Below are 7151 nucleotides of genomic sequence, written 5' to 3'. Positions count from 1 at the left end.
CTTTCCCTGCAGAAACACTGTGTATTTAAGAGAGAGATGTGTGCTCGCTGCGGATGACAGGGCCTGCAGCAAGGGCCTGCTGGTAAGAGCTTCCAAGGCCATCCATCCTCATTTGTGGGCTGGCAAAAAGCATACTCTGGTGTAGAGAAACTGAGGTTAAATGTTAATGAGACTTAAGTTTGAGCTCAGAAAGTTTGTGAAACACAGAACATGCTTTTGCAGGGGCTTAGATGATTTCAGAGATTGAGAGGTGAATAGGAGGTGGAGGAGAAAAAAATATAGCAATTTGGCCTCCCTTCTGCAAGTACAAAGACGTATTTTGCAAGGTTTCTCCTTGCTGCACTAGTTGCACGACTCCAGATGTGTTGCATTGTTTTGTTAACTGGCATGAAGAGCTGCATCTATCTAGCAAGTTCTCATAGATGAACTGAATTAAAAGAAAGAGAAATAAATAGCTTCTCAACAGAGCTGCATGAGTACTTGTCACTTAAGCGTAGTAATTATCTATTTATTATATTAGTTAAGGTGTGCATTTCCATAACTTTCTGAGGATGAAAAATACACCTGTCATGACTAATCTTTGCATTATACAGGGGGAAAAAAATGAATACTGGCATTGCAATTAGTAGTTGAAAAGGCATATTTTAGTAAAATAAATTTGAGAACATTCACACCCCGTGCTTTATTATAACGTGCTGTGGGTTCCAGCAATAACAATCTTGGCCTCTTCTGGAGGAGACAGTTACATGAATTTATAAATAGTCTTCGTGGTGTGTAGTGAGAGGGTTGTTGGTAAAGACCTTTTCCAGGCTGGTTGTGGAGGCTTGGTTTGGTCAGAACATCTGCCTGCTGATGGGTTTCAGCTTTTGGGAATTAGAAACAACAGGAATTTTGTTTAAAATGTTTGACTGATGTTTTAATTTTTCTTTCTTTACTGTGATGTCATAAGAGACTGTAGCAATAATTCTCTGATAACCAGTTGTCCAGTGCTAAACAAGGGATGGTATGTCACATATCCACCTGACCTGGAAAAGTGATTCCTTTTCAGTCGTTCAAAGCAAGATGAACCTGTGGACTTGGGGAGAAGGGAAAAAACCTTGGATTCTAAGTTTTGAGTTCTGCTTCCATTGGATAGAAATCATATGTAAAGTCTTTTCCCTTGTATAACATTTTAGCAGCATATGTATGCAAATTCTGTGGAAGAAAAAGGAGGTGATGATAAGGCAGTGGTGTTTGCTGGAAGGATTTTTTTTATAGTGAATTTATAACTGCATTTCTTGTGGCACTTCTGCAAGCAGGAAAACAGACTGTGGGTCTTTGTGCTGTGTAGAAAACAGCACCTGAAAGATCTGGAGAACGCTGTGGAAAAACAGTGATAAGGATGGATGAAAATGGACCAAAAACATAGACTGATATCAGAACTGGCAAAAAAAAAAAAAGTAAATGCATCATCAGGATTTTTTCTATTAAAATGGATTTTTGGAAAGACCATTGTTGCTAGTCTGCAGGGCCTAGGGCCCAAAGTTCTTAAAGGGGTACAGCATCTGTTGCAGTACATCTGTTTTTTTTGCATAAAGTGAGTTCTACACAAAACTATTCAAGCCATTAAATATAGAGCTAGTGGCTTAGTTGTGATCTCAAGGGAGTATGCAAAATGTAGGTTTCTTTTGGGGGTGGTGGGGGGAAAGTGTTCTCTTTCTTGATTTAGGATAGCAATTAAATTTTCTGCAAATAGGAGAATATCTACCATGCATCTTAGATAAAGGTGAGGTCCATAGTGCCAAAATTCTGTTTTTCACACGGTAGGGCTTTTTATTTTAAGTTGATTTTTTTTTTTTCCCCCGTGGCTTGCTGAAGTGATACACAAGTCTTCCTGTAAACACAGTCCTTGAGCAGTGCTGGACTCTTTGGAGATAGTTATGATCCTGTGTCCCTTGATTTTTCAACCTAAGTCCAAACTGTTCTTATTACTGAAAACTTTTCTTTTGACTTGCTTTATTTCTTGAGCTCCATAAAACATGTAGTGGTTTCTCTGTTCACCAGAATGTATAATAGCAGAACTCTACTTTAGAAATTTGAAGAGAAGCAATAAAACTGTTATTATGTATTGCTGTCAAAGTACTGTCTAAATATTGGTACATGTTAACATTGTGAATGAAGACAAGCTGCTTTATTTGAGGAGCTTAGCGTCTCGTTGGTCTCAGATGTGTTATCCGAAGGGATAAGGTCAGTCAGCAGACTGTCTTTTTGTCCTTCACTTTTGCTGTTGTGAGGTTGCTTTTTGCTTGTTTGGTTATATTCTTTTCTAAATGGCTTGCTAGAGTTTGGCACAGGAACTGAAAAGGGAACAGCTTCCTCTTAGAGGTTTAGAAAGTGGCTATAGCATTTATTCTTAATTGTTGTGTTTTAATGTCTCTCACATGTAGATCTATGGGATAGTCTCACAGTTCAGGAACAGAGTTAATTACCTAAACTCATTTTGTCCTGGGAGATGGTAATTATTTTAAGGTGGGGCCAACTAAGCTAGTCTATCTTTCAGGCATGTCTAAGAGGTGTCTCCATACAAGGTACTAATGTGCTTTGCTAAGCTAAAATCCTTATTTTGGTGGCAGGAATCTCTTACCTCAAAACCCCAATAAATGCAGCGCTGACCTACTGTCAATGTGAATTATTTCAAAGAAATCCCCCAACAATTAGGAGAACTGTTTGTAGACAAATGTATAAGGGATATGTCCAAAACTAGGTCTCAGAGTTCATATACTAGAATTATAGGTATGTGTGTATCTTCATCATCCTGTAAGCATAAATTCTAATAAAAACTTAACTGTTCAAAATAAAACTGTGCACCAGATGCTTAAAATATTGTAAGCGTAAGTTTGTCCTTTTTTTATGTACAAAAGCTCTAAGCTGTCCTTTGTAAAACTGCACAAGGAAAAAGATTTTAAGGGTGTTTGCTAGGTGGCACTGCAAGTTAATAAACCAAATTGTTCCCTGGGCTGTAAGATGCAATTCAACCTTAGCAAGAGCTGAGGTTCTCTTGTAAAAATGCATTGTTGTGCAGTTCTTTTGAAAAAACACTGGGGAAATAGAATAAAATGGAGCAGGGCAATTGGATAGTACATACATGATCCAAGAAAAAATTGTAATGGAACTTATTTTTCTAGGGTAAGTTTGCAAAGCATTGTTTGTTTCAGAGACTTACTTAACGTGAGGGTTTTTTTTTCACATTCTATTTTGAAGTGCTTTTGCAGCCAAAATGGATGATTGTGCAGAAAAGGGTTATTAGAAACATTAGCACAAAATTAATTGTAGATTTTAAATCTACAAAGTGTCACTGCAGAGTCACTGCTGGTATGTTCTTGACGTTATAACAAAGCGTTGCAGATTTTCTTACCTGGTTAGGGTAGGGCTACATGTGCAGAGCTCAGACATGTGCCCGGGTAATGAAACTGGGTTGTGAGCCTTAGCATCCCACATAGTACTGTAGAAACGTTTGATGCCTGTCTTCAATATTTAAAAGATAAAAAATTAAAAAATCCTACAAATGTGTTCAGTGCAAATTTCATGCGTTAACCTTCTAGCAGCAAGCTGAAGTTTTGCAGAAACTTCAGATAACAAAAGCAGTCATAGGCTATCCCTCTCCAAAAATTAAAGTGGGGTAAGAGAAGCGATGAACCAAGGGATGAAAATAAGCATATTCATTTATTTAAAGCTTCTGTAATTATAAGCATCTTTTAATTTGGGATTTATTAAAATAGATTTGGAAGTTTTTCCCTTTACAACCTTTAGTTTCATGTGTGGATTTAGACTTGTATTCGTTTAATGCTGTAGTTAAATGTCTGCTTTGTGCTTGCAGTGAGGAGTCTGGGAGGACTTGGGTCATGGATATATAAATCAAAAGGAGAGGTTTTGTGAAGTCATGGCATCTGTTTGAATGCTTCTCTTTCATTGAAATCCAGGTGCTGGTCAGAATCTAGCAAAGAAATTATGGCGTATGGATTGTTTCCTGCAGTCAACTATTGCAGTATTACATACAAATTACTTAAATCATGTACTGGTTAATAAGGTGAGTTGTTCCTGAAACTGAGTCATTCTATCGTGGCAAATTAAATACTTGCTTATCACTGCATAGTTTAGTAAAGGTTGAGACATGACAGTGCTAGCCTGAACTTTACTGGTGTCATGATCTCTGCGTGTCTCTGACTAACTAGCTTGGTGTTTGAAGCAAAATTGAAAACAAACAAAAAAAACCAACAAAAAAAGAGAGCGAGGAACAGTGAGTACTGCAACATTGTGGTAGAATTGCCAGTTGAGTTCAGCCAGCATGTGTGCAGGCTAAGCCTGCGTTTCCCAGCTGGTGGTCTATAAAACTGTACTGTCCTCTGAGACATCAGAAGATGTTCTTCATAGTGACTAGGGAAAAACATTCTCGTGTTCCAGAGCATTTGAACAGAATGTAACAAGACAGCTTAACACTCTTGTAAAAACAACAACCAAAAAAAACCCTGCTGTTGAGATTTGCTTCACGCCAAAGTAACTGATTTCTCCAAAAGATGAACTTCTCCAAAGTGGGCTTCTCCCTTTGCCTGGATATAACTGTCTGTGACGTGGTAGTAACAGGAAGACAGGTGTTGAACTCTTCAGGAGAAAAGACTCTTGTTTATGCAAACTAGAAAGACTTCATTAAGTTGCCAGATGTAAAAAAAAAAAAAAGTAAATATATTACTTGCAAATTAAAGATACTAATATTTCTTATGTCAGTTATTATTTTTAATAGAATTTTAGAAAGTTCTTTTAAAACCTGGGAACATAACTAATAGCTTAATTTATGTCTATGTAAAGTTAATTGCTACCATATTTACTCTACTTTGCTAGTTAAATTCTTGCTGGCCACTTCCATTGTGTCAAAAGTTAAGTCCTAATGACATTTGTACACAGTCTGTGTTGTAAGACTGCTGAAGTCATTGGTTGCTGTTTTTTTATTTTTACAAGATTTTAATGCGAAGCTCATCTACTGAGGCCTGCTTATGTCAGTGGGGAAGTTATGATACACTTGGAAGAGGGTAAGTTGGAATATAATGGAGATTTGCCTTTTCTTCTGGAGTAAGAGTACGTTCAGCCCCTGCATTCCTTTATCTGTGACATTGAAAAATTTTGCCTTTTATTCTTGAGTAATCATTTATTACTAATAAAAGGTGGTGGCCGTTTCTTGTGGGAGAAGGCAAATGTATTGACTTACAGCAGGTCACATGTATCTGAGATCATGAGAAGTATTCATATCTGTGTGAGAGGAATAATGTTTCATTTACAAACCGTTTTTGTGTATTCCCGAAAGAACAATTGCCCTGTAAAGTGTAACACTTTACAGCTTGCAGCTTTGGATATACAAAGATCTAAATTGCATTGCTGCTTAGTAAAACAAACACTAAAACACAAAGCTCCTCAACTCTGCTTCTTTATTTTTGTTGTAGGCAATTAATTGGTTTCTTCAAAGCGCTGATAGGGAAAAGACACTTTGGATTACTGGTCCAGTTTGCTTGCAGTTTACTGAAAGCTGGTGAAGAACAAGAGTGAGCAGTAGCTACCCATTGTATGGTTGAGCTGCGTGTCTGCTAACAGTCTAAGTTTTAGCAGCTGCCTGTTGGCAACATGAATCAATTTGAGCGAATGCAGAACAAAGTGGAGTTTCACAAACTGGGTTGTGGTGGTGACAAGCCCTTGCAGCCTTGGAGCTGTTACTGCTTAGACTGACATCCAGGTTTGCAGTGGTTGCTTAGGTAAGTTAATGTTGATAAGTGGGGAAGTCTCAGTGATGCTGTAGAGTGGTGCATTGAGACTGAGAGCTAGATCATCTTTTCTTTTGTTGGTTGAAGTTCCTCCTGCACAGAACATCCTGCCCTGCTGGAAGGAGTGATCAGTCACTACATCCTCTAATCAAGTTACTGGCAAGCCCACACTGAATGAGAAAGGGGGAGCTAAGTCAGCCTGTAATAGTACAAGAAGCTTGATAAATACAAACTGTGCTGCTTTCTTTCATTAGAGGACTTCAGTCAGAAGTAATTTAGTAGTTTTGAAATAGCCAAGTTGAATAAAAAGCAGTTACATCGCTAAAGAGTGTAGCTGGAAGAAGGAAAGGGCAGTCAAAGGCAGAAATAGCTATGGCTGGAGGCTCAGTAGAGTTCCTCAGGTAGTACCAGTCCTTTGAATTTCTGGTGGGCACTTTTCCTCCTACTTTAGGAGAAGAGTAAAATATGAACCTGTATTTGGGTAGCAAAATCTAGAGCACAGTTAGCAAGTATAAATGTAACCCACAGGAAAACACACACACAGGTTTGTGGTATTAAGCTTCTGTGTTTTATATTACCACTGATTGAAGATACCAGCCCCCCTGCTTACCTTATGCTGCAGCTTCAAAATCTTTGTGAGGAAAATAGATACAGCTCAAGAAAAGCAGATGAACATGATGAGCCCATGGCTAGGTAGTTGACAGATTTCCCAGAGCTTTTTCCTTAAATAACTCAGAGTTGTCCAAAACAGTAATGATTCAATGAATCAAGACTTTGAATGCAAAAGACTGAGAAGAAATCTAGAGTTGCTGCTAAGTTTTGGCTGTACCCCTCCCGGACAAGTCACTTTTTCCCCAGGTTCTGCTGTGTGTTGTTGCTGTGGTTTGGCATCAGGGCAGCCCCTGGAACTGTAACAGGTGCTCTCTGTTAATCCCCTCCCTCCACCCCCTGATGGCAATACATCACTGTCTGTAATGGTTTGAAACCTGCTGCTCCTGGTGGGTGGAGATCTGAAATCTAAAACCTGAATGAAAGGGGTGTAGAGCTCTTCTATTCCCACTCCCCTCTTCCTGTCTTCAGGACTTCCTGCTGGGGTCTATAAAGGGGGAGAGATGACATGTCTCTTCCTCTTCTCCTCTCTCTCTGCTGGGGTCCTGGCCAGGGACACGCTGCTGCTGCTGTTTGCTGCTCCCTGTGCTGCACGTGGCCGTGGCCATCCTGGGACCTGGGCCTGATCTACAGACTCTTCCCTGCCTCCATCTACATCCAAGGATTGTGCATCCACCACAATCCAGCGAGATCCAGCACTGGGGAGCCTCAGCACAGCATTTGGGTTTTGTATTTTTGGAAGTTTAACCTTCCTTG

The sequence above is a fragment of the Merops nubicus genome, unplaced genomic scaffold, assembly GCF_000691845.1.
Source record: "Merops nubicus isolate BGI_N331 unplaced genomic scaffold, ASM69184v1 scaffold24065, whole genome shotgun sequence".
NCBI classification, from domain to species: domain Eukaryota; kingdom Metazoa; phylum Chordata; class Aves; order Coraciiformes; family Meropidae; genus Merops; species Merops nubicus.
Note: the sequence above shows the minus strand (reverse complement) of the source record.